The sequence below is a fragment of the Schistocerca serialis genome, chromosome 3, assembly GCF_023864345.2.
Source record: "Schistocerca serialis cubense isolate TAMUIC-IGC-003099 chromosome 3, iqSchSeri2.2, whole genome shotgun sequence".
NCBI lineage: Eukaryota > Metazoa > Arthropoda > Insecta > Orthoptera > Acrididae > Schistocerca > Schistocerca serialis.
The window spans coordinates 343,124,678-343,145,741 of NC_064640.1; positions in this window are offsets into that span (position 1 = coordinate 343,124,678).

A 21,064-nucleotide genomic window follows, 5' to 3' on the forward strand; every position below is an offset into this window, starting at 1 on the left:
TTTTCTCAAATTCTAGGCAAGAACTTTTGCTAAGGTATAACAGTGCAAGCTGTATGCTTCACTCATCAGTTATTTTACACACACATGAATTTTCCAGAACTTTTGCCTGTCAACATTTCTGTGCTCTTTTTTGAACTGAAATTTAGTTTGTACTTCCTCAGCATTTTCCAAAGTTTGTTATTAAACCATGGTGGCTCTTTTCTGTCCTTAATTCATTTACTCAGCACATATTTCTCCAGAGGGCAATTTACAAGCAGTTTAAACTTTGCCATTATTCCTCTACATCCATCACACTGGAGCTAAATTTGTCCATTTATTATCTAAGTGGGGTGCTAACAACTGCTTATCTGCTCTTCCCAGCATAAATACTCTCCTAGCCTTCTTGATGTATTTATTAAATTTAGTAATTTGTCGCTCTGTTGACATCATTATCACTAATCCGTATCTCTGTATTGATGCTGTTGATAATGTCAGGTTCGAATCCTGCCTCGGGCATGGATGTGTGTGATGTCCTTAGGTTAGTTAGGTTTAAGTAGTTCTAAGTTCTAGGGGACTGACGACCACAGATGTTAAGTCCCATAGTGCTCAGAGCCATTTTTTTTGATAATGTCAGGCCTGTTTGTAGCTACCAGGTCTAAAGTATTTCCATTGCGTGTGGCCTATCAAACAAGCTGCTCAAGAAAGTATTTGGAAAATGTGTTCAAAACTACTTCACAAAAACTATCTGCCCATACTACCAGTAAAGAATCCATAGATGTCCCAGTTGCACTTGGTAGGTTAAAGTCACTTCCAAATAATATTGCATGATCTGTGTATTTTGGAGCTACTGAACATAGACTTTCTTTGAGTAGTTCTAAAAATTCAACAGCGGAATCAGATGGCCAGTAAAAACACCAGATAAATTAACTTGAGTTCGTGTAGGCCTGTTGCTCACATCCACAGAAATTCATAGTTAGTACCTGTTTTGAAGATACATGCAGACACTTGTCAAGCTCAGCTAACTGCATGCCAGAAACAGTGCTGCTACCACTGCAATCTGTGAATCGTGAAGCTATTTTATTTGAGCTATAATCTAAATCTGACAGTATTTCAAAAACAAGACTTCCACTCCTCCACTCCCCCCATATATTTATGTTCACTGCACATCATAGGATACAGTGATTAGCCTGAGAATGAGACCACCACCACTGGCTACTTGCAGTATGATGTTTGTTAGTTAGATTAACTAGTCACAGTAAACACGTGGATTATAGTACATTTAAACCACAAGAAATAAAACACCCTGTTTGCCATCAGTGCGTCATTCAGGCATATGTTTACATGCTATCACCTCTCTCTGATGAACAATAAAGGAAAGTAATTTCTCATCATATGCGTACATTTGCACACTCTCAGGTCCTCACCATTAATATCTGCATTCAGTAAGCCAGTGAACTACTGCATTTGCTCAGAATTCCTTTAGGAACACCGTGCGGATAGGAGGGTGATTTTGAGGTTCCACTTCCCTGTGCCCCTGAGTTGACATGGCAACAATCTTATTCTAATACATCTTGGATGTTATCAGTGCAGATGTATGCCCTTAGGATCCAGCTCTGACCAATCTCTGAGAGTTGTTGTCTGTGACTGAAATTGCATGTATTAGAATGCTAAATGCTTTTGATATCTTTTACACCCCAAACCATGACTCACGGTCACTATTATTAGTATGAAAAGGAGGGCGAGGGGGGGTGTGTGTTAAACACTACTACATTGGGCTATCTAATTCAATTTTTTGGGGGCTAATGCTTGGAGAAATGAAATTGGGTTGGTCCATAAAGCATACTTGAATGAGCATGTCAGTTCTGGATCCAACAAACAGCCTGCCCTTAGACATATAGGGGATCTGCTAAATAAGAAGAATCTTGGTGAAGTTTGCAAAGGTGAGAGAGAGATAGCTATACCAGATGAAATGAATTTTTGAGTTACCTGGGAGTGTACTTCAATAATTTGTTAGATAGAAGATTCCTGATCTGTTACCCAATAATAATGTGACAGAAAGATTAATCATTGTGCACAATCTAATTCAAAGAGCAGAGCTTCATTTAAAGACATTGCAGTGCTGGTAATTTATTATCATAACCAGTTGCATTAAATTTTATGCTTTTATCTATTAAACTGTGTTGAGATCACTGTCTGCTGCATTGAAACAATATTTTTTACTACAGAACACATTCTTTACTGATACATAATTATAAATTAGCTTTTACAATTTCTAAAACTGTAGCTGTATTGTGTTGATGTCTGTTTCACATTTATATACAGCTGTATAGCTTCTGTTGAAGGTACAATATTTATTAAGTCATCTTCATTTGCATCTAAACCTCTACTCCTCATGCCACCTTATCATGTGTGGTGGGCCGAGTGAGATGGCGCAGTGATTAGCACACTGGTCTCACATTCGGGAGGACGACGGTTCAAACCTGCATCTAGCCAGCCAGTTTTAAGTTTTTTTTTATTTCCTTACATTACTCCAGGCAAATGCTGGGATGGTTCCTGTGAAATGGCACAGCCCATTTCCTTCCCCATCCTTAACACAATCCGAGCTTTTGCTCCATATGTAATGACTTCAATTTTGATGGGACGTTAAACCTAATCGTGTGGTGGAAGAAGGTACATTGTGTCCCACAGTCATTTTCCCTTTATATGTTCCATCTGCAAATGGTGCACAGAAAAAATGATTGTTGGTAGAACTCGAATCTCTCAAATTTTACTGTCATGGTCATAGGAACATATGCTCTCAGATTTTGAACAGAAAACCACACTATGATGCAAAGTGCTAATAACACCTGATACTGTAGTTGGATGATCATTTCCATGACACTACTGTTCTCACTAAATTAATGTGTGATGAAATGCATTGCTCTTTTTTTTGTATCTTTTATCTTACCTCTCTCAATCCTAGCTGTTAAGGGGCTCCAACTGATGAAAAATATCAGATGAATGAGAATTTTGTAAGAGACCTCCTTTGTGTGTGGACTATATGTTCAGAGAATTCTTTCAGCGAATTTTGGTCTGGCATCTGCCTGTCATGTGACTAGTTTTATGTGATCAATCCACTTTAATTTGATCTGTACACACACTCCCTGATATGTAATGGATTTGACTGCCTCCAATGATTGTTTTGCAGTTGAGCGGTCATACAAAACAGGTCTTACCCACTTGTTTACATGCAATATATTACATTTGTGTAAGTTGACTTTCAACTGCCAATTTCTGCAAGTGTTGATTCTCTGCAGGACTTCCAGCATTTCATTAGGCTACAATCTGCCACCATTTTGACTTCCCTATATACGATGGCATCCACGAACAAGCTTGTGAAGCCTTTGACATTATCTCCTGGGTCATTTACATATAATGTGAACAGTAGTGGTTGTGAACACCCATTTGGAATACATCCAAAGTTACTTTCACATCTTTAGATCCGTCTCCATTAAGTATGACATGCTGAGTTCTATTTCCAGGAGCTCCTCAATACAGTCTCACAGCTGGTCTGATATTATATATAATTTATTTTGTTTGTTAGTTATAGTGTGGAATTGCGTGGAATGCCTTCCCCAAGTCGAGGAACATGAAATCAGTCTGCCTTCTTGGCCTTGGGAACGAATGGAGTTGACTGATATTTCATCTCCAAGAAGATGATGATAACACAGGAGCATGAAGCAAGTTCCAAAATTCCACAATAGACTCATGCTAGGTACTCAGACCTGTCATTGTGTGCATCTGTTTGATGATCGTTCTTGAAACGGGAATGACCTACACATTTTTCCAGTCATTTGGAATGTTTTTTCCCTCCAGTGACCTACAGTAGTCTGCTGGTACAGGAGGAGCAACATCTTTTACATGTTCTATGTAAAACTGTATAGGTGTCTCATCAGATCTAGTTGCCTTTCTTCTTCTGAGCAGTTTAGTTGATTTTCTTCCCACAGTATGATTTTGACATCCATGCATGACTGAAAGGAGAAACACAGTATATTATTCCTCACTGAAACAATTTTGGAAAAAGGAATTCTGTATTTTGGCCTTTTCTCTGTTATCCTCTGTTTCCCTGCTGTTATCACCACTAATTGTCTGGATAGATGGCAGGAGTACCGTTTGTGTAGAGTTGTAAGTGCTAACAGACAAGGAACACTCTCTGAAACAACTGCAGAAATCAGCAGATGATGACAAATTTGTCCATTTTTAGAATAATGCAGCAAATAACAATTTGCAAATTATGCATTATTACCTGCCCCTACGACCCATCCTGATCACTTGAGTCTCCCAATCTATAACTGGTAAGATGCAGTGACCGAGAAATTTGCATTCAACCTTCTCAAAGTTTCCTCTGAGATGTCCCACCACTACATGTGCAGGGAGTCTATAAAACCACCTGGTTAACCTGTTTGGTCCACCTTCAACACTTACCTTCACCCAGAATTAATTCATGCTACCATTTATAAGTGAGATATGTTCTGGGACCTTTCCATGGATGTCCTGAAGTTAGTAAGTACTAGATTAATATTTTGTTTCACGAGTTTGTCATGTTAACTAATTAGGAGGTATTGAATAGGATTGGGGAGAAGAGAAATTTGTGGCACAATTTGACTAGAAGAAGGGATTGGTTGGTAGGATATATTCTGAGGCATCAAGGAATCACCAATTTAGTACTGCAGGGCAGCGTGGAGGGTAAAAATTGTAGAGGGAGACCAAGAGATGAATACACTAAGCAGATTCAGAAGGATGTAGGTACTGGGAGATGAAGAAGCTTGCACAGGATAGAGTAGCATGGAGAGCTGCATCAAACCAGTCTCTGGACTGAAGACCACAACAACAATAACAACAGTTTGTCATGAGGAATGCTACCAAGCCTGAGTATGTAGAAACTGTCTGCTAAAGCTGCCACTAGTGATTATACTAAAATCAAGCACCTGGCTGAAGGCTTTTCCATCTTTGAGATCATAATAGTTGAACAGTCTTGTTTTATTTTACAACTGACCAAGCAAATGAAAGAAACTGTACTTACAGTATGCAAACATCAGGGAATTTTTCATGACACCAGTTTTGTGATTTCCACTGTTTATTGTAGTACAGAAATAAGTATTTTCTTCAGTTGTTATTTCAGGGACATCTTTTAGTTAATACTAATAAGAAACCATCACAGCTGTATTGAAACAAATTTATTAGGTCATGACCACTTTGTTCAAAAGAACATCACCACATTACACTGCCAAAAGTCTTTTTAACAAATCCCAAAGGATTTGTGCCAATATCATGACTTAAAAAAGACTAGTTATTTTACAAAATGTTAAAGGCAAATTTGTCTTTGACGTGATGTAAAATAACCAGTCTTCTTAAGTCATGATACTGGCACAACTCTTTTGGGATTTGTTAAGACTATTGGCAGTGTAACCTCATGATGTTCTTTGGAATGAAACCGGCCATGACATAATAAATTTATACCAATACAGCAGTGGTGGTTTCTCATTAATATTACAAGAATCAGCTGTGGAGCACAAGATGATAAAGATTATTACATATTTTTAATGTTTAACGACTATAATATTGTCACATAGAAGAAGGTGTAATTAGATGAATGGCAAACACTAACCTCATTTAACGAAGGTTTGTTCAGCACCTGCACATACAAGAGCGCGGAGTGAACTGCCTCCAGCCAGAACACGTATGGTATATGTACAGTTACAGAACATTCCAGTGCAATGATTCTTGACATTTGTGGATACTTATAGAATGTACTCGAGCCGAATATACAAATTAAAGTTTTACACTTCAGATGAGTTTTTAACTGACAACCCTCCATGCATCAGTCTAGTATGATAACCACTACAGCACGATGACTGTGCTACTCAGCTTCTTTTGCGACATTGCTCCCTCCTTAAGAGAACAGCGTCTCGGTGTTACGTCCTCCTAGTCCAGAAATGAGTCATCAGTCCTGCATACTCCGGCTCCCGATGACTGATGTTCGCCCTGGCGGTGATTTTCTTAGAACTTCCATTGCTGCTATGCTCTTCGTCACCTTTCTGCTTGATACCTGTCGCTGGAGCATCAAATTTACCCTGGTCTGCAGGATCCTTATAGGGCTTCATTTGAAAGACATGGACCATATCTCTGATCTTCCGTCGTCTTGTGTCGGGGGTCGAAATCTTCAACTTCATAAGTAACATCAGACAACTGTTTTACAACCTTATAAGGTCCAAAGTAGTGTCCGAGGAGCTTCTCAGAGAGACCAACCTTCTGAACAGGAGTGAAGATCCAGACGAGGTCACCAGGCTGGTAGACAACAGGACGGTGGCCCGCGTCATACCTTCAGCAATTGTTTTCTTGAGAATGCAGCATGTGGAGTCGAGCTGATTGCCGAGCTTCCTCAGCTCTGGTTAACACCTAGCCAATGTAGTCGTCGTCCATGTCATCAGGATGTAACGGAAACACAGTGTCCATCGTCATAATCACCCCATGCCCATGCAGCTGGAAAAATGGCGTAAATCCTTTGGTGTCTTGTTTGGCAGTGTTGTAGGCAAACGTCATGAAAGGTAGCACCTCATCCCAGTTGCTCTGCTCAACATTGATGAACATTGATAGCATGTCAGCCAAGGTCTTACTGAGGCATTCAGTAAGCCTGTTAGTTTGCGGATGGTAGGCAGTCGTCATGTGATGAGTAATGTTGCACCTATGGTTTATCTCTGTCACAAGATTCAATTGAAAAACTTTCCTTCGATTTGTAATTAACAACCGTGGGGCACCATGTTTTAATACAATGTCTTCCATGATGAATTTGGCTACCTCGAATTCTTCGGCTGTTTTCACGGCTTTTGTAATGGCATAGCATGTCAGATAAGCAGTGCAAACAATAATCCATCTATTGCCACCAGCAGACATTGGAAATAGTCTGAGGAGGTCCATCCCAACACACTGGAAAGGCAGGTCGAGCGGTTCTAGGCGCTACAGTCTGGAACCATGCGACCGCTACAGTCGCAGGTTTGAATCCTGCCTCGGGCATGGATGTATGTGATGTCCTTAGGTTAGTTAGGTTTAAGTAGTTCTAGGTTCTAGGGGACTGATGACCTCAGATGTTAAGTCCCATAGTGCTCAGAACCATTTTGAACACTGGAAAGGCGTTTCGGCTGGTGGAATTGGTATGAGTTGGCCAGGTGGTTTCTGTGGAACTGCCTTTCTCCTCTGGCACTCTCGACAGTGCGACACATAGTGACAGACACTCCTAAATAAACCTGGCCAGAAAAATCTCGTGCAGATTCTATCGTATGTCTTAATAAATCCTAAATGTCCGGCCTCAGGTGTGACATGGAATTTCTGTAGAACATCTAAGTGCATGCTTTTAGGAATCACTGGTAGCCACCTCTTTCCAAACAGATCAAAGTTTTTCTTGCAAAGTAATCCATTAACTACCTTAAATTGTCCTTTCACATCCTCTGACCAATTTAAGGCAAGCATAATTTGAAATATCTTGGCATCCTTCTTCTGCTCAGCAGAGAGATACTGGAGTGCAGCGAGACAGTCACTATCTTCATCAAAGTCTTGATGGTTATGCTCAAGGTTTCTTGAGAGACAGTCGGCATCTTGGCGTTTTCTTCCACTATTGCACACTATGTTAATGTCATACTGTTGAAGACATAGTGCCCACCAGGCGAATCGCCCTGTTGGATCCTTAAGACCTGTCAACCAACAAAGTGAATGATAGTCTGTAACAACTGTGAATGGCCTTCCATAGAGATAGTGTCGAAATTAGCATTTGACCCAGATCACAGCAAGACATTCTCTTTCTGTAGTTGAGTAGTTTCTCTCGGCTTTTGTAAGTGTCCTAGGAGCATAGGCTATAACCTTCTCCTTTCCATCCGAATTTTGCACCAGAATAGCACCGATCCCATACCCACTGGCATCTGTGTGTAGTTCTGTAGGTGCTCTCTCGTCATACAGACCAAGTACAGGGTCAGTCTTCAGAGCTTTTCGCAGCACATCAAAAGAATATTGTTGAGCACCACCCCAGATAAATTTAGCATCGGCTCTTAAAAATTCTTGGTGTGGCCAGGCTTTGATAAAAAGAATCTTTGATAAAACGACGGTACTAAGAACATAATCTGAGGAAGCTTCTCACATCTCTAATCAGGGTGTATACGACCCGGGACAACTGGGAGATCCGGGAAAAACCCGGGAATTTTTTAAAATTCCGGGAATTTTTCATTGTTTGTTTTCAGTTAAATTTCTGTAATTTTAACTGGTAAGAACCGATACTCTGACAAAGGATATTGCTGTATCCCGCTACTGCAGAATAAAACATAAACTAGAGAAAAAACGAAAATAAAACCTAAATTGGAAAGGAAACGCGTCATATACAGCAACAGAACACAGTGCTCATACAAGCGTCTGCCAACAGCAAAAAGTGTCAAAGGCTTTAGGAAGACTATGCAATGCTTCGTAACAACAAACTGCCTCCGATGAGCGTGACGTCACAACTGTTTACACTTGATTAGTTGTAGCAGTTACGAGCGGGATCGGACGCGTAGTACCTTCTCCCGCATGTGGCTTTATGCCGTGTAAGCAGTCGCAGCTAGATGCTACCGGGAAAAATTTTACTGGAGCACCCAAGGTGCTAGATTCATGAATGCGCAGCAGGCCCTGAACAGGGGGGAAGGGGGAGGGGCAAATTCCTATTCTTGAGGGGGGGGGGGGGGGGGGGGAAACCTTGCTTCACAAAGCGACTAGCATCCAGCGCACGTTAGTCCGTCGATTATTCATATGGCTTTGAAACGCATCCCTGTCGGTTTTTGAACACATTCTAAGTTGATTTCTGAATGCGTGCATAGTTACATGATGTCTCTGTTGGGGGAATCCTCGTCGCATGTAGAAACAAACTTTCCTTCAGACAAAAGGGGCTATACGAGCTGAGCGGAGTAAGGCCGAACGGATGAATGCCAACTGCTGTCTGATTGTGTGGTTGATTGGGTTTGCGAATGAACAGCGTTGTTATAATTACTAGCGAAATCCATAGATTCAGACTACCGGAGTGGAAATAAACGAATAACAGGTATTACTTTCTCAGTGTATCCAAGAAAATTAAACTGTGACAGAAACTTTTTGGCCAGAGTAAGGGCCAGTTGTACATTCCCCGGCTAGCAGCCGCTTTAAGTTCTATTCTGGAAAAAGCGCGGAAAACGCGTTGTTCGAACATGTAACAACGCCTAACCGGAGAAAAGTCGCGGGATAACTAACCCGGTGATTCTGGCGGAGTTAGTGAACTTAACCGGCGAATAAGCTTTGACATTATTGGGACTAGTTACAGCATTAGTGATAACAAGACTGTTTGTTACAACGAGGAAGGAGAAGAAAAGGGGACATCACACAAGTTATGGAACAATATGACGATTCCAAGTTTAAAAATTTCGTACTACTACTTTTCGATCTCATGCTTGAGAAACTGGAGTGTATGAATGAAGTGTGAAACTGTTTCCTAACGTTAAGTTTTTTGCTTGTAGTAGGCCTAATATGCATTTGATATTGGTACTTCGTGAATTATATTCAGTCGTTACAAAAAAGACCGTTTGTGCCAAAACAGTCTCGTTTATTTGGTGTGTGTTACAATTGTTGCATTATTTGAAAGGCGTATTTTGTTTTATCTAACAGACAGTGACAAAATAGACATAATCAGATCGGGAAACCACCCCAGTCTTGGGTACTGTTTGTATTAACAGCTTTTTCAGTATTAGACAACGACATTTCGATTTCTCATGCAGCAAAACGTTTGACGAACTTTTATGAGGTAATAGATTCTTTCGTAGAAAGGAAAGTATGCCATGTAAAGCTATAGCAAGATTAGAGAGAAAAAAATTCTAGGAGCTAAGGATTGGCTGGCCGGAGTGGCCGAGCGGTTCTAGGCACTACACTCTGGAACCGCGCGACCGCTACGGTCGCAGGTTTGAATCCTGCCTCGGGCATGGATGTGTGTTATGTCCTTAGAACAAGTTAAGCCTAACTAACCTAAGTTCTAGGGGACTGATGACCTCAGAAGTTAAGTCCCGTAGTGCTCAGAGCCATTTGAGCTAGGGATTGAAGAAATGTGTGTCTTGCTTGTCTCATGTCTTTACTAGGTTTATGTATCATATATATAATTTTATGTCACACAAAGCAGCAAGTTGTTAGCTGATAGGGAGTAAAGAGTGCAAATTTTCTGAAGAGTTCTTTTCTTTTTTTAAAAAAAAAGAATATGGGACAGGATGTCAAACCGGCCAACTGTAAGCAGGAGAGGCCCCACAGGACATTTTAATTTCCACTGTCCTCAATATGGTTTGATGGCATCCATTACAAAATACACACGTTTCAATTCCACAGAGCGAAATATAGTGACGTGCGATAGAAGAATGCTGTGTGAAGAGGCGAGGCTCTGCACTTTGGCACACTTAAGACCAAATAAAATGTCTTACATTTCCTCGAACACCCATGTTTTATGCGCATCAGACTCTTCAGAAAGATGTGCGCTACAAAATGAACATATTTTTGAAAATTCGATTTTTTTCTAATTATTGGCGTTCTATCTCAAACGCTCAAGGGAGTGGCGGTGTATTGCCCCGGTTCGGAAATATCGTAGATCCGGAGCTGATGCGCAGAGCAGTCTGAGTTCTAGTGGGGAAGTGGGTAGTCTCAACGTGACCTGTGTTTACATTTAGTGATTTTGCTGTTTCCTCTTCGTTTACTGCTCTCACGTCAAATGAAAACAAAACCGATTTCTATGGCCGGGAGCTATCAAGTGAATTAAAATACATTCACATAGGCCTAATTACGGAAGGCTAAAACGTGTTGCCGGCCGCGGTGGCCAAGCGGTTCTAGGCGCTTCAGTTCGGAACCGCGCTGCTGCTACGGTCGCAGGTTTGAATCCTGCCTCGGGCATGGATGTGTGAACGTCCTTAGGTTAGTTAAGTTTAAGTAGTTCTAAGTCTATGGGACTGATGACCTCTGATGTTAAGTCCCATAGTGTTCAGAGCCATTTGAACCATTTTTTTTAAAATGCGTTATTAGTTGCAGATTGTATTTCCACCTTTCTGACAGTCAAGCATTAATTGCCTTGCGGAACAATGAAGTTATTTTTGTCGGTTTGCTAAAGAAATTTTCTTTTATTAATCTTTTCCTCTGAGGCAGACAATATATTTGAAACGAAGTGTTTAATTCCACACACTGCTCGCTGCATTTCAAGTGCACGTTTTCAACTTCTAGCACGTATGGCATTATGCCATAATAAAGAACCAAACATGAGATAACACAGTACTGGTACTCCAAAAAAATTTACATCCCGAAAACCGCACTGAAAAGCATAATACCACGTCGTGGTATACTTCTCTGGGAATCTGGACATACGAATGTGAACTTTAAATATGCACTTTAAACGTGCACATTTTAGTATGGGTCACGAAATTCCGATGCTCTTGGAGTATCCTCTGATGTCTTGTTTCTTTTATGACGTAATGTAAGATCTTTTAATGTTTTACACTTACGAACATACGGGCTCCCTACGACACCGTAGCTGCGCAAGCGCGGTTACGCCTGTCATCTGACGCTCTCTGGCAACTGCAGAAACGAACCTATTTCTAAGAATGGCTCTGAGCACTATGGGACTTAACATCTATGGTCATCAGTCCCCTAGAACTTAGAACTACTTAAACCTAACTAACCTAAGGACATCACACAACACCCAGTCATCACGAGGCAGAGAAAATCCCTGACCCCGCCGGGAAAAACCTAGATTAGATTAGATTAGATTAGATTAGATTAGATTAATACTAGTTCCATGGATCATGAATATGATATTTCGTAATGATGTGGAACGAGTCGAATTTTCCAATACATGACATAATTAGGTTAATTTAACAACATACTTAAGTTAATATAACAACTTTATTTTTTGTGTTTTTTTGTTTTTCTTTATTTTTTATTTTTTTAAATTTTTTTTATTTTTATTTTTTATATTTTTGTTTTTTTTCTTAATTTATATCTAAAAATTCCTCTATGGAGTAGAAGGAGTTGTCATTCAGAAATTCTTTTAATTTCTTCTTAAATACTTGTTGGTTATCTGTCAGACTTTTGATACTATTTGGTAAGTGACCAAATACTTTAGTGCCAGTATAATTCACCCCTTTCTGTGCCAAAGTTAGATTTAATCTTGAATAGTGAAGGTCGTCCTTTCTCCTACTATTGTAGTTATGCACACTGCTATTACTTTTGAATTGGGTTTGGTTGTTAATAACAAATTTCATAAGAGAGTATATATACTGAGAAGCTACTGTGAATATCCCTAGATCCTTAAATAAATGTCTGCAGGATGATCTTGGGTGGACTCCAGCTATTATTCTGATTACACGCTTTTGTGCAATAAATACTTTATTCCTCAGTGATGAATTACCCCAAAATATGATGCCTATTTCTAACAGGTCGCGGGAAAATATTCCGAATGGTGGTTTGAAAAGCGTTACCATCAAAGTAAATTTCCTTTTACGGAAGTTGAACTATGTGCGAGAATGTACGATGTATTTCTTAAATCACAGAGCGTTTGACTCTCATTTAAAAATCAACTCTTTGATGATGAGCCATTTAGATGAATTGCGAGTCCAGAACATTACACATTTATGTCGTTATTAAAAATTTTACTGACACATTTGTGTGATATATCTTAAATTGTAACGCGCACATAAAAGACCAACATTATATGTGAACGCTTAGCTTAGCATCTCTTGTAGCGTATTAATTTTATAGACCAATATTATATGTGAAAGCTTTGCGTTTCGTGTACCAACACTACGTATATTAATTTAAACCATTAACTTTTTCTGTTTGTGTCTTCACGCTACTTATCGTGATGTTGCTATTGGCTGACTACATCACTAGTCCTATGCTCTGAATACCGGCTGTCATCGGCTGACGAGATCAGGTGGCATGCGGTGTTTGGTGAAATTCGAATTTATACTTTCGTATTACGAAAATATGCAGCGTACATGTTGCTGCACATCACAGATCTTTCCAAAACTTTTTTTTTTCCCCTGTGTTTAGTGTTCTAAACTGCCGGGGAATTCTACGCCCGTGTATAAAACCATAATCATTCAAAGGACTGATAAGTTATACAGTTCCGAGAGAAAATATACTGTCAGTTAACAGGGAAAAAGTATGTCTTCACCCGGTAGAAAGTGTATTTTTCACTGGGAAATCCGAGAGAAATCCGGGAATTTTTTTTCTTTGTCCACGTATACACCCTGCTAATACTTTTAGGAATAGATCTCATCTTTTCTGGGTCTGGCCGCACACCTTCGTTTGACACAACGTGTCCAAGTATTTTGATTTATTTTGCTCCAAAGAGACACTTTCTTGGATTAAGTTTCAGTCCACCTTGTTGGAGGCACTTAAGAACGGCCCCTCAGTCTTTTTACGTGTTCATCAAATGTCTCTGAGAACAATATAAGGTCACCTAAATAACAAAGACACATCGTCCTCTTCAGGTGACTTAGAAGATTATCCATCATCCGTTCAAAAGTTGCTGGTGCATTACACAAACCAAATGGCGTTACGATCAACCTCATTTACTTCGATTTGCCAGTATCCTGAGTACATGTCCATGGTTGGGATAAACTTAGCCCCCTTCAGACGATCTAGTGTATTGTCAATTCGTGGAAGAGGGTAAACGTCCTTTTTAGTTATCTTATTAAGTTTCCTGTAATCAACACAAAAGCGCCAACTGCCATTCTTCTTCCTGAAGAGAACCACTGCTGACGACCATGGGCTCTGCGAAGGCTGAATGATATCGTTGTCCATCACTTTCCCTACCTTGTCACGAATTGTTTGATGTTCCGTTGCTGACGATATGCTGTCTGGCTTATTGGTTGATTTAATTTGCTCTTCACCTGTGGATTGAAGCATTCAGAGAACTCTTGAAGAATGGCAAGTAGCTTCTGCTGTTGTTCCGTAGTGAGATCTGGTGATAGTAGATCTAGAAGATCCTGTCTCATAGTGGTAGCGCCAATTTCACCCAAACACTCGGCATGGGAGGTTTCTATGATGCTCAGCTGTTTGGCAATTAGCGGATCAGTGTTTGCTAGGCACATGCATCTTGGAAGGATGTGCGGTTCTCGGCGACAGTTAACTATCCATGATTTCCTGAATCCATTCTTAAATGAGACGACAGAGGCTGGGATGACTAAGTTATTCTTCAGTAGTATGCTTCTCTTACATTCCACTACAAGATCCATGGGTTGATGCATGGCATGACACATGACAGTTCCCATTAGCCACCTTCAGCAAAGATGTTTTGCTGTCAATGAATACGGTGTTCTGCAACTGGTGACAGTACTTCTCCAAAATGACTGAATATGATGCTCCAGAGTCCACAAGAGGTTGGGCTGGTTGGCCACCCACGAGGATATCGACATAGTTTCCTATCATTTTTGTAGTGATCAATGGCAGAGGATTTTTCTCTTCGGCGGCCTCACCTCCAAGGAAGGTCGCACCCTTTAGTTTCCCAGGTTGTTGTGGCGATGGAGACCTTGATCAGCGTGTTGAGGGGCGCCCTCTCCAGCAGCTAGCTTGTGGCAATGGTGACCCATGTCATCCTGCACCCACATCTTCTTGTTCATCTTCATCATCCCAGAGTTGGCATCGGCTAAGATTGGTCAGCTGTCTTTTGGCACGGGCATCATCAATTATCCGCTGCCTTTCTTGACAATAACACCCCACATGTCCCGGTCATCCACAGTGGAAACATACTGGTTGGTTATCCTGGGCCCTCCAGATGTCAGTCTTCCTTGGTGCGCACACAGGTTACTCATGCGGCGTTGTAGGAACGTAACTTCACCTGGGTTTCGACTTTTTCACCATTTTATAGGGAAATGAAGGATGAGAGATTGGGTTCAAAGTTTATTCCACTTCCTTCCTTATGACCTCTTGAAGCATCTCGGTTTTTTGCTTGCTGTGCTATCCAAGTGCCTTCTGAACTTCCTCTCTCACTATCTGATGAAGAACACTTGTGAAATCAGTTTCTTCCTCCATCACAGACATAGTACAATGTTTGGAAGCTGTTCAAATTTCTTGCGTGTAATTCTTTTTTGATGCATTGTCTCGATATATTGGCACCATTTTATAAAGTAGTCTGCTGTCAAAACCTCCTTCAGGAGTAGGGCTTGATACATGTCCTCAGCAACACCCTTCATAAGATGTGCAACGTTATCTTCCTCTTCCATTCTAGGATCCACTATGTTACACAGCTCTAAGATGTCTTGAATGTAGGATGCTGTAGTTTCTCCTGGATGCTGTGCCCTGCTCTTTAATTTATCTTCAGCCTTGCACTCCTGTCGTTGTGTGTCACCGAAATACTTGCGCAGTTCTGCCTGGAATACTTCCCAGCTTGTGAAAGGCAACCTTTCATCCAAAGATTCCCATTTATGTTTTTTGTTATTGGATACTACTCAGGGGTACCCACAGGTTTTCCTGTCAGTATTAACAAAACATTTCCCTCACACACGATTTAGATGTTTTGAGGACATTGTTACCTGCCAATCATTTTCTCCTCATAGTCTTTATAGCGTGCTTCTATTCCCTCATCAGAATTATAAACATAAACAAGCTAACAGTATAATTATAGTAAACCTTTTTTTACATTCCCTGGTTTTAGGTTTTCCTGCCATTTACATTGGTCCTTTTGGAAGCACTATTTATTCACTTAATTATTTTCCAGCTCTTAAAAATTAATGGATAGCATCCCACACATTTTGCACTTTCTCTTACTGCACATTATTTTGATCATGCAACTAATATTGTCAAAGAAGAATTCCTTAGATTTACATCATTAGCGAGAATGCGCACGATATTGTTTCATTGACTCTAATGACACACACACACACACACACACACACACACACACACACACACACACACACACACACACACACACCACAGAGAGAGAGAGAGAGAGAGAGGTTATATATAACTTCAAAATTTATTTTAATAGCACAGTAAATTCATTATATTTGACTTGCTTTAGCAGCAATAGTAGTTTTTGCATATTCTTGCTTCATGTCTGTTGCGCTTCACATGGTTTAAGAATTCTGTCACTGAAAAGGAGCAGTGATCTTATTGATGGTGTTAATCAAATAATTTCTTACTTCTCATAAACATAGTGTGCATTGTGATACAAAAGTTGCATGTCTCAGGTTTCCCATCAAAATGGGGAACATACAACAGTGTTGCGTGACTTGCTGTAGTCAGTGCTTTTTTGAAATCAGTTTCTACTTATCTGCCATGGAGACAGCATTGGACATAAATGAGGATTTTCAGACCCTTCCATAGCTTTTGGATGTGAGATCCCAAAAACAGGAGCAAAAGGAGGGATGATATTGTGCATTTGGCCAAAAACTATGAAATGTCATAACACTGCATGGGAAAAAATTACACAGTTTAAAATAACAGTGGAATCTTCTTTCCAACCATCTGCAAATAGGTTTCCAAGTCAGCAGGACACATTCTTAAAAACATACCATCTTACAGTGATAATTTTCAAGAAGATTCATAGTGACAGTAATGCCTTCCAAAATTTGCTCTCTCCTTCAATACCATTTATGTCACAGAGAGTAATTTCTTGGGACATCACATTCTGATTTCTGTAGTGCAACTAACTCTGAAAGTGTGGGTGCACAAATTTAAACAATGATTACAACAATGCGGTGCATCCCAACTATCCATTTATAGCACTGCGCAACTTTGTTGCTAGGTGTGTGTGTGTGTGTGTGTGTGTGTAGTTACACAACAGTGTTTGTACATCTTCAAAGAAAGATATTCCTTGCAGAAAAACATAGCAATTTTAAATTAATTTTTCTGTTTGTAATTTCATTTCTGACCTCCAGTAACATTTTTCATTTACTCTGGTGCATTTTTTAACTTACTTCATACATGTTTTATATGGTTTTTACACAATTTTATCAATATTTACAGGTCATTTTAGAGATAATTTTCCAGGCAATTTTTGTCATAAAAGTCAGAACCCTGGGGTTACAGGCCCTTTTTCATATTTGTAAATGCTGATGTCTCACTAGGTCACTAGGGCCAGCTGCCCCCCCCCCTCCCGCCCCCTCCCTCTGCCCTCCTCCTGGCAGGTGCCCCTGATACGACTGGTACAAACTCTTTGCATTGGGCTTTTACTGTACGTTTATACAAATTTATAAAGATACACTATTTGTTATACCAAGTGGAAATTTTGCCTAAGTCTTTCTGCAGTACTTTATAGTCACCCAACAGTGATAATTTCCTGTAAAAAAAAGAAGAGTCAGCAAACAATCTGCTAGTAATATTTGACCCTGCCTCATAAACTGCTAATGTATCTCAAAAACGTTAGAGGTCCTATTACAATTCAATAGGGCACACCCAATGCTTTTGTTTCTGTTGAATAGCTGCCATCCAATTTAGTGTACTGGGTTCTAGTAGTCAAAAAGTTTAGATTCCTCATATTGTTGTGAAGATATTCTGTATAATGATGTCTTTGTTGTCAGTCATTAATGTGACACAATGTTCGACATGTTTTTATTTATTTTTTATTTACACGTCAAGTTCCGTAGGACCAAATTGAGGAGCAAATCTCAAAGGTCACAGAACGTGTCAGTACATGAAATTACAACATAAGAGTAATAACAGATAAAAATAAATGTTCATGAACCTGAAAAAAGTTAGTCCATAAGTTTAAGTAAACACAATCAACAATACAATAAGAATCAGCTTAATTTTTCAAGGAACTCCTCGACAGAATAGGAGTCACCCATGAGGAAGCTCTTCAGTTTTGATTTGAAAGTGCGTGGATTACTGATAAGATTTTTTAATTCACATGGTAGCTTATTGAAAATGGATGCAGCAGTATACTGCACACCTTTTTGCACAAGAGTTAAGGAAGTCCGATCCAAATGCAGGTTTGCTTTCTGCCAAGTATTAACCAACTGAAAGCTGCTCATTTTTGGAAATAAGCTAATATTGTTAACAAGAAATGACAGTGAGGAATATATACACTGAGAGGCCAATGTCAAAATACCCAGACTCGTGAACAGGGGTCGACAAGAGGCTCATGAACTTACACCACTTATTACGTGAACTGCCCGTTTCTGAGCCAAAAATATCCTTTTAGAATGGAAAGAGTTACACCAAAATATAATACCATATGACATAATCGAATGAAAATAAACAAAGTAGACTAATTTTCATGTCAAATGATCACTCACTTCGAATAGTACAAATGGCAGTATGAAGTCTTTGAACGAGATCCTGAACGTGGGCTTTCCATGGCATCTTACTATCTATCTGATCACCTAGAAATTTGAACTATTCAGTTTCACTAATCCTATGCCTGTTCTGTGAAATTAAAACATCATGTTTTGTCGAATTGTGTGTTCGAAACTGTAAAAACTGAGTCTTACTGTGATTTAGTGTTAGTTTATTTTCTACAAGCCATGAACTTAGGTAATATACTGCACTATTTGAAACTGAGCCAATGTTGCACACAACATCCTTTACTATCAAGCTAGTGTCATCAGCAAACAAAAATATTTTAGAGTTACCCATAACACTAGAGGGCAGGAGTGGCCCCAACACTGATCCCTGGGGCACCCCCCACTTGACAGTACCCCACTCAGACCCCACATCACAGCTGTAATCAACATTGTAAATAATGACCTTCTGCTGTCTGTTGCTAAAGTAAGAGGTAAACCAATTGTGAGCTGCTCCCCGTATTCCGTAATGGTCCAACTTCTGGATAAATATTTTGTGATCAACACAATCAAACGCCTTAGTTATATCAAAAAATACGCCAAGTGTTCAAAACCTTTTGTTTAGCCCATCCAGTACCTCACAGAGAAAAAAGAATATAACATTTTCAGTTGTTAAACAACTTCTAAAGCTGAACTGTACATTTGATAGCAAATTGTGTGATATAAAATGATCAATTATCCTTACATACACAGGCTTTTTAATAACTTTTGCAAACACTGATGTCATAGAAATAAGTCTAAAATTATCTACATTATCCCTTTCTCCCTTTTTATAAAGTGGCTTCACTACTGAGTACTTTAATCATTAAGGAAACTGACCATTCATAAATGAAAAACTACAAATACGGGTATGTGCAGCACAGTACTTTAATATTCTGCTAGACACTCCATCATAACCATGAGAGTCCCTAGTCTTCAGTGATGTAATTATTGACTCACTCTCCCTGTTGTCTGTATCACAGAGGAGTATTTTGGACATCAATCTCAGAAAGGCATTTACCAAGAAAGTTATATGATTTCCTGTAGGAACTAAATTTTTATTTAATTCGCCAGCAATGCTATCAGAAAATGATAGTTAAATACTGTACAGAATCTGATTTATCAGTAACAAATATTTTTACTGCGAACTGATTTTGTATCGTTGACCTTGTGCTGCTGACCACTTCCTTCACAACGGACCATATGGTTTTAATTTTATCCAGTGAATTAGCTATTCTATTTGCTTACCACATACTCTTTGCCTTCCTAACAACATTTTCAAGCACCTTACAATACTGTTTGTAATGGGCTACTGTAGCTTGATTTTGACTACTTGTAACATTTTGATATAATTCCCACTTTGTTCTATAAGAGATCCTTATCCCATCAGTCAGCCATCCAGACTGCCTGTTACTGCTAGTACCCAATTTAGAACATTGTAATGGAAAGCAGTTCTCAAAGAGCACGAAAAATGTGTTAAGGAAAGCATTGTATTTATCATCTATGTTATTGACAGCATAAACATCTTGTCACTCTTGTTCCTTGACAAGGTTTAAAAAACTCTCAATTGATGTTGGATTAACTTTCCTACATAGTTTGTAAGTATGTGTGACATTTGAGTACAAAACCCATTTAGTGTTAAAATTTGTGCATCATGGTCTGAAAGGCCATTCACGCTTTTACTAGCAGAATGCCCATGTAGTAATGATGAATGAATAAAAATATTGCCTATGGCTGTGCTACTGTTCCCCTGCAACCTAGTTGGAAAAAACACAGTCCGCATCAGATCATATGAATTTAGGAGATCTACCAACATCCTTTTTCTTGCACCATCATATACAAAATTAATATTGAAGTCACCACATACAACTAATTTCTGGTGGTTCCTACAAAGTGATTCAACAACCCTCTCTAGCTTGAGCAGAAATGCTCTGAAGTCGGAGTTAGGGGACCTATAACCAAAAACAATTAGAAGTTTAGTTTCATTAAATTCAACTGCCACTGCACAGCATTCAAATATCTGTTCAGTGCAGTGCCGTGATATGGCTATGGACTCAAATAGAATACTGTTTTTTACTTACAGAGCCACTCCCCCACCCCACAAGAAACTCCTTGAGAAACAGCCAGCTAATCTGTATCCTGGCAAAGGAAGCCTCTGAATTGTCAAATTATTTAAGTGGTGCTCTGATATACCAATAATTTCAGAGTCAACATCTATAAGCAGTTCACTAACTTTATCTCTAATACCGCTTATATTTTGATGAAATATGCTAATTCCTTCTCTACTTGGAAACATTACAACCTCGGAAGGTGAGCCCTTAGTTAGAGGGACTTCCTTTAAGCAGGTATAGCTATCAGCTGACTTCAGACTAAAAAAGGTGCAGCTCTAACACCAACTACTACAGGAATTTTTCCATGAGCGACCCCACCACCACTCACTACACTGTCACCTATATGCTTAGCCAGCCTCCCCTTCCCATACCTATTGAGGTGCAGGCCATGCCTAGTGAAATCCAATCTACTGATAGACCCAACTGACACCACTGAGATGTGACCCATGCCCTCTGCCATCAGTGCCCTCCCCAGCCCCATGTTAACATGCCTAACAGCCACATTAAGGTGAGGCCGATCATTATGCTGAAACAGTTGCATGAAATTGAATTGGTGCCACCAGTTTGAGTAGCTATCTTTACCAGGTCACCACCTACATCATATTCCCCATCCCTATCAAGACTGTTCCCTGCTCAACCCACTGTCACTAC